Source organism: Jatropha curcas, unplaced genomic scaffold (assembly GCF_041381405.1).
Source record: "Jatropha curcas cultivar XTBG-Jc1 unplaced genomic scaffold, XTBG_Jcur_1.0 HiC_scaffold_295_pilon, whole genome shotgun sequence".
Lineage (NCBI taxonomy): Eukaryota > Viridiplantae > Streptophyta > Magnoliopsida > Malpighiales > Euphorbiaceae > Jatropha > Jatropha curcas.
Genome location: NW_028322448.1, coordinates 4,842 through 15,790, shown reverse-complemented (window position 1 = coordinate 15,790; position 10,949 = coordinate 4,842). Strand labels below are relative to the sequence as shown.

At 32.6% G+C, this 10,949-nt stretch overlaps 2 long non-coding RNA genes across 3 annotated transcripts; both read right to left on the bottom strand.

Moving 5' to 3' along the window:
* Window positions 1-3,490: 3,490 nt before the first annotated feature.
* LOC119369628 (uncharacterized) lies at window positions 3,491-5,036 on the bottom strand. The gene is made up of 3 exons (XR_016319244.1): window positions 4,608-5,036; window positions 4,257-4,391; window positions 3,491-3,574 (listed from the first exon to the last, which is right to left on the bottom strand). It is a non-coding gene; the product is annotated as an uncharacterized LOC119369628 (long non-coding RNA).
* Window positions 5,037-8,036: 3,000 nt separating this feature from the next.
* LOC149491871 (uncharacterized) lies at window positions 8,037-10,220 on the bottom strand. Of its 2 annotated transcripts, XR_016319246.1 has the most exons (4): window positions 10,000-10,220; window positions 9,647-9,783; window positions 8,877-8,958; window positions 8,037-8,070 (listed from the first exon to the last, which is right to left on the bottom strand). It is a non-coding gene; the product is annotated as an uncharacterized LOC149491871 (long non-coding RNA). The 2 variants fall into 2 exon arrangements; XR_016319245.1 differs by lacking the exon at window positions 8,037-8,070 and having other exon boundaries at window positions 8,245-8,958.
* Window positions 10,221-10,949: the final 729 nt, after the last annotated feature.

Here is a 10,949-nt window from a genome sequence, read left to right as displayed (position 1 = left end):
TTCCAGTCTACTGTTACATATTTCATCCCTAAATGATCCTCTTAAACCAAGAATATTCTAATCTCCATCATTACTATTCCTTTCGCTATTACTAGTCTCTCAAGTAGATTGGTCCACACCTTAAATTTTCCCAAAAGTTATTTTCAGTAGTGATTTATATTTTATATTTATATTTATTATATTTATATATTATTTTATCTTTATTTATTTCGTTACTTATTTTATCATCTTTTTTTTATATATATATATATGTATATTTCTTACATCTGAATTTTACTTCTTTCCCAATTTGTTTCTAATTATTTATTCTAGTATTTCACAGTAGATAAATTAATTGATCATCATTGGCTTTTCTATTATTTAACATCCCCCTAGTTCTATCCAAGTTCTTTAGCTGTTTGATTCATTTTAATCTTTCTTTTATCATTCATGTCTCCTTAGTGTACCCAACCTCATTTAAGTCCTATCCCTGAAAGAGTTTAATGCTGGGTACATGAATCTATGGCGTGAAACGTTATTCTACACAAAATTTAATTCCGTCGTAAGGTCATTATTTCTTGAATTTCTTATTCTAAATTTTTTTTTTTTTTATCTCTACTTCATCATTATGAGTTATCTTTGACCTTTATTCTCTTCCAAATTTATTAACTTTTATTTTATTTTATTTTAGCACCTCGATCTAAATTTGTACTTAATTCTTTAAAGCAGGTTTTATACACGTTTCTTATCATTACCTTAGATTAATAAATGGTATTAGTCCTTTCTACATAACTCTCTACCTAGATACATCCAATTTCCTTAATTTATTAAGCTTCCTACAGCATCCACGTTCCTTTCCCCATTCATTCCCCATTATTCATCATCTTCTACATTCATTTTATTATAATAGATTTATGAACTTAGTCTAGCCCTTTAAGCATCCTACATGTGCTAGGATCTTAATTATATAATATCTAATACACTTACTACACTTTCACCTTATAAAATTTTAGATTATACCAACTATCCCTTAGTTACACATTAGTTCCATAAGTCTATTATCGATTCAATCTAATTGCTCATTTTATTATAAAAGATTCATAATTATTTCATGCTTGTAATTACTTCTATTAACTATTAGTCAATCTTTTCCATATTAATCAAATTTTCGATTCAAACTTTTGCCCAATTATTTACCAACCAATTTTACTTTTAATTCTATATTAAAACACCCAAAATCTTACCCTTCATACTAGTTGTGCAAAGGAAGTTTTACCCATTTCCTTATTATATTCTGCCTCACCTCAATATGACCTATCCAGTTAAAAATTATTTTCTTCATATTTAAACATAATTAGTTTACCTTTGTCTTTTATTTTAATTTCATTGCTCTATTTAAATTCTATATCGAGATTCACCTCAATCAATACTTTTTAAGACACAAATTATTCCACGTCTAACTCTATTTAATTTTTCCAATAAGTCTCTATCCTCCTTAATGTTATGCTTAAGTAAGTTACAAATTTTCTCTTTACATCCTTAAGTTTCGCTTGGTTAATTGAGGATTTCTTGTCTAGTATGACTATTTGTCCTAAATCCTTCTTTTGCTAACCCTTAATTTAATGTACATTACAATTTTCACTTTTTATTCCCTAACAGTAACATTTCTAGAATTTAATCTATATCTTAATTGAAATTTTAATTCAAATTCATATTCTATACCATTTATTATTAATTTATCAATATTAATTTCTATAGGCCTAATTTAGTCCTCGGGATAGACAATATGATAAAATAAATCAAACATGCAATCATTGTAAATAATTTAAATTCTAAAATCAGATAAATTTTTTTTGACATGCCGACAAAACAATAAAACCAACAATTAATTGCAACTTCAAAACAATTTCCAATAAGCAAATAATAAAACATGTTTCTCAAATCATAGTTCAAATAAATTTACTTTCTTATTGTCTTTAAAACTCCGAATTCTTTTCTAAATAATTTCAATTTTTTTTTTTTTTTTTATTTTTTGAAGCAGTGTCTCTTGTCGAATCATGGTGTACTGGGTGATCAGGCCATTACACCAATTTCCAACTGATCTTCTGCTTCAAAATAGATGGAGGGGATTTAGCAAAACTCGAAATGTTTATTTTATAAACGTCAGTTACCCGGACCTTTTTATGATTTACTATTACTTATATACATTTAATTCTCATCCTAAGTTTCATATAGATTTCCTTCCATCCTCGTGCACGATGCGTCCACCGGCACTAAAATGGAATTCAATCCAGACTACACCTCCTTTGTTGGTTACGGCCGATCCCAACATAGGAGCTCTCTATTTAATTTCCTATGTTCCGCAATTGATTCCTAAGGCCCGACTTATGCTCTGATACCAACTTTGTCCGACCCATTTCCATGGACCGGACCGGCACTAGGACCTGGGTGGGCTTAAGGCCCCCGAAGCCCGTAGTAAGCCTAACTTATTAAATCTCACTTCTATTCATAATTATGGATTCAGGCCCATTAACATTTTATACATATGCATCCAAATGCAGTTCATATATTTATGGACTTTTACTATTTTTACAACCCAACTGGAATACAATTGCGGAACTCTACCTTTACATTCACATCGTTATTTCTATCATTAACAATCTTCTACAATAAGTGTTCAACTCCATAGGGCTTTCCTTTCTTTCTATTACCTGAAAAAAATAGTAGGCAGGGATGAGCGCCAAACTCAATGAGTAGGGTTAGATAACCCTCTCACCCCACACAATCACACAGATGCTAAAATATTTTTATGGTCCGTTTAATTATATGATCATGCACTTTGTCACACAAATGGCAATACAACAGCAATCACAAGTATTATCACCTTCATATAATCACATCACGTGGAAATTAGTCAATGGCACCACCTGAATCCCCAGCGAGCCGTCCTCACACATGGCTCGCCCTCTCATACATGTGCACCAGGGAGCCGATCCCCCATACGGCCAACTGGTCTAATCCTCACTGACCAGTCCTCTCATTGTTTTTCCATTCTCTCTTTTCTTTTCCATACCAACAGGAGGCAACCCGGTGGTCTCCATCCAATCTAGATCATCAAGTGCTCACAACAGGAGGCCACCCTGCGGGCTACAATCAAATCTAGATTATCAGGTGCGCAACAACAAGAAGCCATCCTGTGGTTTTCCATATAATCCATATCATCAGGTGCACACGGGGGCGCCGATCTCCCATTTTCCCGGCCGACGGTCAAATTCCATATCATATCATATTCAGGATCCATATCACAGACCGTCCTCACAAACCCATGGTGGTCCACGTCATCCCAATTCCACACAAACAAGGCACAGTATATTCATAGCACAAGTAATCAAACAATTTTTAATATCAAAGAATAGTGCATCATAATATGGCAATTCAACAAAATAATGCATGATAACATTTAGCCGTGAATGCATGAATGCAGGCGGATGATAGTTATCTAACACTACTCACAGTTCTTTATTGTCCTTTAAAAGGACTGCCTTTTTAGCCACATGCTTCCAGCTTTTGTCCTCGCATTTTGTATTTTATAAGCCTTTAAAATAAACAAGAAAATTCTAAATAAGAATTTTAATTCAAAAACTTATATTTCACATTCGTTTATTTATTTTGGCTACCGGTCATTTAATTCACTTGTTATATATGCATATATATCTAGGTTCTCTCATTTATATAAACTATTCTAATTTATAACCTTCAGATAAAATCTCTAATTATTCGGTGAGAAATATTATAATGATAATTCTAATATTGTATAATATTTCTTAATACCTCAAATTTTCGTCGTCACTACTTCTTAAGAATAACTAATTTAATTCTTCATTAAGTGTTTTATTAAAAATTCGACAGCATTTCCTCTATAAACTGGACTATCCAAATTTTTTTCAAATTTTCACAAATCCACACACACAGCCCATCCATCGGGCAAATTCATATCCACTAATCCCGTCCGCCATATCCATCATTTATTCGGTCACTTAATTCACATAATCCATTATAATTAATTGTTCTATAACTATTTATTTGTTAATAAAATTCCTAAAATTTATTATTAGCTAGGAATATATTTTTTTTTGTACCAACCTTATAGTTATAATTAATATTCATAAAATCTATTTAATAATATTTAATTTAATTTACTTAAATACTTAATTAAGTTCATTAATTAATTAATTCAGAATTTATTCAAAAATTGCGGATTAAGCTTTAGAGTGTACCGATTTAAAATCAAATTTCATTTCCGTGTTCCGCACGAAGAGGAGAGCATTCTGTCCCTTGAAGTCTCGCCGGTCTCGCCGCCGGTCGCCGGACCGCCGCCGCCGCCACCGTGCACGGTGGCCGGAAAATTTAACCTTCACCAAAATTGACAAACAATACATCATTTTATTCGTTTCGATGAGAGGATCACTAATATGTGTTCAAATCAAGGTGGGTGTGAACCAGTTGGCCGGAAATTGGGCGGAAAGGTTCGGTGATACCCATTTTGGGTTTTCCGATTCCGGCTATTACAGTCGACGAGGAGGCCATCAAATGAAAGAGGAAGAAGAGAGGAGTCATTTGGTACTCACCTTGTGTCCAAGGCTTGCCTGAAACGGCGTGAATCGTCGGAAAAAGGTGTCCAAAACTTCAAGCTCTTCCCCTTCAAAATAGACACAATTTCAGTTCAAATCTAAGCTATAATCTTCTTCCTCACGTTGAGTAGATATTTTTAGAGTATTCATTTGCTGAATTTGGTGGCCGGAGGAAGGAGATCGAAGGAGAGGAAGGAGGAGGAGGAGGAGGCCACGCTACTGGAGAAGGAGAAGGAAGAAAAGAAAAGAAAAGAAAAAGAAAGAAAAAGAAAAGAAAAGTGGGCCGATCCGGTTCGATTCGAACCGGTTCGGTCTGATTCAGTGATTTGGTCTCATTTCGTTTGGTTTTTCGAGTTTTCCAATCGATTTTCGGATCCTTCGTGTGGTTCTCGACAAATTAAATTGATTTTTAGGTCCGGTTTAATTTATTTTGATTATTTTAGTTAGGTTCTATAACATTCCTTCAATTTACTTAATGTTAATATTAATAATCATTATATATATATTATATATATATATAAATGATAAAAAGGGGGATGTAAAGGGCTTGAATTGAGGCTATTTTCCTGTCACTGATTTTTTTTTTTTTTTTTTTTTTTATAAATTTCGATAATGTGTTTTGGGCTTGAGCCCAACTTCGTAAACTTGGGCTTGAATTGAGGCTATTTTATACTTGCAGTCCACATGATTAAAATTTCTGATTTTGATTTAATAAAAATTCAAAAGTTTCGAAAATAAGAATTCGGGGTATTACAATCTCCCCCCCTTAAGACAATTCGTCCTCGAATTGAATCTGTGGGAAAGAATAAGAATGGATGCATGGGGAATTTGAAAGTCACAAGAAATTGCTTCCACTACCAAGGAGACAGCTCAAAAGCGAAAATACAGATCGAGGAAAGGCAGTGAGTGGGGTATTCGGGTTGTACTTCTACAGCCAATTATCATATTTAGAATAAAATTTCGTTCAAGCTACATAGTACCACCTAGCTGAAGCTTATAAGGAGTTTTATTACATTAATCTTCAATACTATCATCGTTCGGCTATTGGAATCTTTAGAAAATCGTTCTTTAAATAAAAATCTTATAATTAACCGAGTTTTTCAATAAAATGCTTAATATATATATCTATGTTCCCCAAGATTATTTAATTTCATTTGAAAATTAAATTTTTTACCCATTCCTTTATGAAATCCAAATATATAATGTAAAACAAATTTGAAATTTAATTTATTTATTATAAAACTTGATTTATTTAATTTACATATGTTATGACTAAATATTTGCTTAATCAAAGTTGAAAAACTATCTATAATCCAAAATTTTAAGAAATTTTTTTTTTTTTTTTCTCTACTTCATCATTATGAGTTATCTTTGACCTTTATTCTCTTCCAAATTTATTAACTTTTATTTTATTTTATTTTATTTAGCACCTCGATCTAAATTTGTACTTAATTCTTTAAAGCAGGTTTTATACACGTTTCTTATCATTACCTTAGATTAATAAATGGTATTAGTCCTTTCTACATAACTCTCTACCTAGATACATCCAATTTCCTTAATTTATTAAGCTTCCTACAGCATCCACGTTCCTTTCCCCATTCATTCCCCATTATTCATCATCTTCTACATTCATTTTATTATAATAGATTTATGAACTTAGTCTAGCCCTTTAAGCATCCTACATGTGCTAGGATCTTAATTATATAATATCTAATACACTTACTACACTTTCACCTTATAAAATTTTAGATTATACCAACTATCCCTTAGTTACACATTAGTTCCATAAGTCTATTATCGATTCAATCTAATTGCTCATTTTATTATAAAAGATTCATAATTATTTCATGACTTGTAATTACTTCTATTAACTATTAGTCAATCTTTTCCATATTAATCAAATTTTCGATTCAAACTTTTGCCCAATTATTTACCAACCAATTTTACTTTTAATTCTATATTAAAACACCCAAAATCTTACCCTTCATACTAGTTGTGCAAAGGAAGTTTTACCCATTTCCTTATTATATTCTGCCTCACCTCAATATGACCTATCCAGTTAAAAATTATTTTCTTCATATTTAATCACATAATTAGTTTACCTTTGTCTTTTATTTTAATTTCATTGCTCTATTTAAATTCTATATGTCGAGATTCACCTCAATCAATACTTTTTAAGACACAAATTATTGTTTCCACGTCTAACTCTATTTAATTTTTCCAATAAGTCTCTATCCTCCTTAATGTTATGCTTAAGTAAGTTACAAATTTTCTCTTTACATCCTTAAGTTTCGCTTGGTTAATTGAGGATTTCTTGTCTAGTATAACTATTTGTCCTAAATCCTTCTTTTGCTAACCCTTAATTTAATGTACATTACAATTTTCACTTTTTATTCCCTAACAGTAACATTTCTAGAATTTAATCTATATCTTAATTGAAATTTTAATTCAAATTCATATTCTATACCATTTATTATTAATTTATCAATATTAATTTCTATAGGCCTAATTTAGTCCTCGGGATAGACAATATGATAAAATAAATCAAACATGCAATCATTGTAAATAATTTAAATTCTAAAATCAGATAAATTTTTTTACATGCCGACAAAACAATAAAACCAAACAATTAATTGCAACTTCAAAACAATTTCCAATAAGCAAATAATAAAACATGTTTCTCAAATCATAGTTCAAATAAATTTACTTTCTTATTGTCTTTAAAACTCCGAATTCTTTTCTAAATAATTTCAAATTTTTTTTTTTTTTTTTTTTTTGAAGCAGTGTCTCTTGTCGAATCATGGTGTACTGGGTGATCAGGCCATTACACCAATTTCCAACTGATCTTCTGCTTCAAAATAGATGGAGGGGATTTAGCAAAACTCGAAATGTTTATTTTATAAACGTCAGTTACCCGGACCTTTTTATGATTTACTATTACTTATATACATTTAATTCTCATCCTAAGTTTCATATAGATTTCCTTCCATCCTCGTGCACGATGCGTCCACCGGCACTAAAATGGAATTCAATCCAGACTACACCTCCTTTGTTGGTTACGGCCGATCCCAACATAGGAGCTCTCTATTTAATTTCCTATGTTCCGCAATTGATTCCTAAGGCCCGACTTATGCTCTGATACCAACTTTGTCACGACCCATTTCCATGGACCGGACCGGCACTAGGACCTGGGTGGGCTTAAGGCCCCCGAAGCCCGTAGTAAGCCTAACTTATTTAAATCTCACTTTCTATTCATAATTATGGATTCAGGCCCATTAACATTTTATACATATGCATCCAAAATGCAGTTCATATATTTAATATGGACTTTTACTATTTATTTACAACCCAACTGGAATACAATTGCGGAACTCTACCTTTACATTCACATCGTTATTTCTATCATTAACAATCTTCTAATAAGTGTTCAACTCCATAGGGCTTTCCTTCTTTCTATTACCTGAAAAAAATAGTAGGCAGGGATGAGCGCCAAACTCAATGAGTAGGGTTAGATAACCCTCTCACCCCATACAATCACACAATGCTAAAATATTTTATTTGGTCACCGTTTAATTATATGATCATGCAGTTTGTCACACAAATGGCAATACAACAGCAATCACAATTATATCACCTTCATATAATCACATCACGTGGAAATTAGTCAATGGCACCACCTGAATCCCCAGCGAGCCGTCCTCACACATGGCTCGCCCTCTCATACATGTGCACCAGGGAGCCGATCCCCCATACGGCCAACTGGTCTAATCCTCACTGACCAGTCCTCTCATTGTTTTTCCATTCTCTCTTTTCTTTTCCATACCAACAGGAGGCAACCCGGTGGTCTCCATCCAATCTAGATCATCAAGTGCTCACAACAGGAGGCCACCCTGCGGGCTACAATCAAATCTAGATTATCAGGTGCGCAACAACAAGAAGCCATCCTGTGGTTTTCCATATAATCCATATCATCAGGTGCACATGGGGGCGCCGATCTCCCATTTTCCCGGCCGACGGTCAAATTCCATATCATATCATATTCAGGATCCATATCACAGACCGTCCTCACAAACCCATGGTGGTCCACGTCATCCCAATTCCACACAAACAAGGCACAGTATATTCATAGCACAAGTAATCAAACAATTTTTAATATCAACGAATAGTGCATCATAATATGGCAATTCAACAAAATAATGCATGATAACATTTAGCCGTGAATGCATGAATGCAGGCGGATGATGCTAGTTATCTAACACTACTCACAGTTCTTTATTGTCCTTTAAAAGGACTGCCTTTTTAGCCACATGCTTCCAGCTTTTGTCCTCGCATTTTGTATTTTATAAGCCTTTAAAATAAACAAGAAAATTCTAAATAAGAATTTTAATTCAAAAACTTATATTTCACATTCGTTTATTTATTTTGGCTACCGGTCATTTAATTCACTTGTTATATATGCATATATATCTAGGTTCCCTCATTTATATAAATAACTATTCTAATTTATAACCTTCAGATAAAATCTCTAATTATTCGGTGAGAAATATTATATAATGATAATTCTAATATTGTATAATATTTCTTAATACCTCAAATTTTCGTCGTCACTACTTCTTAAGAATAACTAATTTAATTCTTCATTAAGTGTTTTATTAAAAATTCGACAGCATTTCCTCTATAAACTGGACTATCCAAATTTTTTTCAAATTTTCACAAATCCACACACACAGCCCATCCATCGGGCAAATTCATATCCACTAATCCCGTCCGCCATATCCATCATTTATTCGGTCACTTAATTCACATAATCCATTATAATTAGTTGTTCTATAACTATTTATTTGTTAATAAAATTCCTAAAATTTATTATTAGCTAGGAATATATTTTTTTTTTGTACCAACCTTATAGTTATAATTAATATTCATAAAATCTATTTAATAATATTTAATTTAATTTACTTAAATACTTAATTAAGTTCATTAATTAATTAATTCAGAATTTATTCAAAAATTGCGGATTAAGCTTTAGAGTGTACCGATTTAAAATCAAATTCATTTCCGTGTTCCGCACGAAGAGGAGAGCATTCTGTCCCTTGAAGTCTCGCCGGAGTCTCGCCGGCCGGTCGCCGGACCGCCGCCGCCGCCACCGTGCACGGTGGCCGGAAAATTTAACCTTCACCAAAATTGACAAACAATACATCATTTTATTCGTTTCGATGAGAGGATCACTAATATGTGTTCAAATCAAGGTGGGTCTGAACCAGTTGGCCGGAAATTGGGCGGAAAGGTTCGGTGATACCCATTTTGGGTTTTCCGATTCCGGCTATTACAGTCGACGAGGAGGCCATCAAATGAAAGAGGAAGAAGAGAGGAGTCATTTGGTACTCACCTTGTGTCCAAGGCTTGCCTGAAACGGCGTGAATCGTCGGAAAAAGGTGTCCAAAACTTCAAGCTCTTCCCCTTCAAAATAGACACAATTTCAGTTCAAATCTAAGCTATAATCTTCTTCCTCACGTTGAGTAGATATTTTTAGAGTATTCATTTGCTGAATTTGGTGGCCGGAGGAAGGAGATCGAAGGAGAGGAAGGAGGGGAGGAGGAGGAGGCCACGCTACTGGAGAAGGAGAAGGAAAAAGAAAAGAAAAGAAAAAGAAAGAAAAAGAAAAGAAAAGTGGGCCGATCCGGTTCGATTCGAACGGTTCGGTCTGATTCAGTGATTTGGTCTCATTTCGTTTGGTTTTTCGAGTTTTCCAATCGATTTTCGGATCCTTCGTGTGGTTCTCGACAAATTAAATTGATTTTTAGGTCCGGTTTTATTTATTTTGATTATTTTAGTTAGGTTCTATAACATTCCTTCAATTTACTTAATGTTAATATTAATAATCATATATATATATATATATAATATATTTTTTTTTTTTTTTTTTTTTTGATAAATTTCGATAATGTGTTTTGGGCTTGAGCCCAACTTCGTAAACTTGGGCTTGAATTGAGGCTATTTTATACTTGCAGTCCACATGATTAAAATTTCTGATTTTTGATTTAATAAAAATTCAAAAGTTTCGAAAATAAGAATTCGGGGTATTACATTATGGAACAAAGATATTAATGAATATCATTATGGAATATGGATATACATTAAATAGGGATATATTAAGAAATTAGATAATAAATGATTAAAAAAGAAAATAGAATTGTATTTTGGTGGAGAGACGAAAAGGGAAAGTAAACAAAATTAGATTTTTATTTTATTTTACAATTGCGTCTGAATGAACAAATATTAGATTTTTATAACAATTTAATTAACACAATCAATACTTTTAATTAAGATCGCATTCTC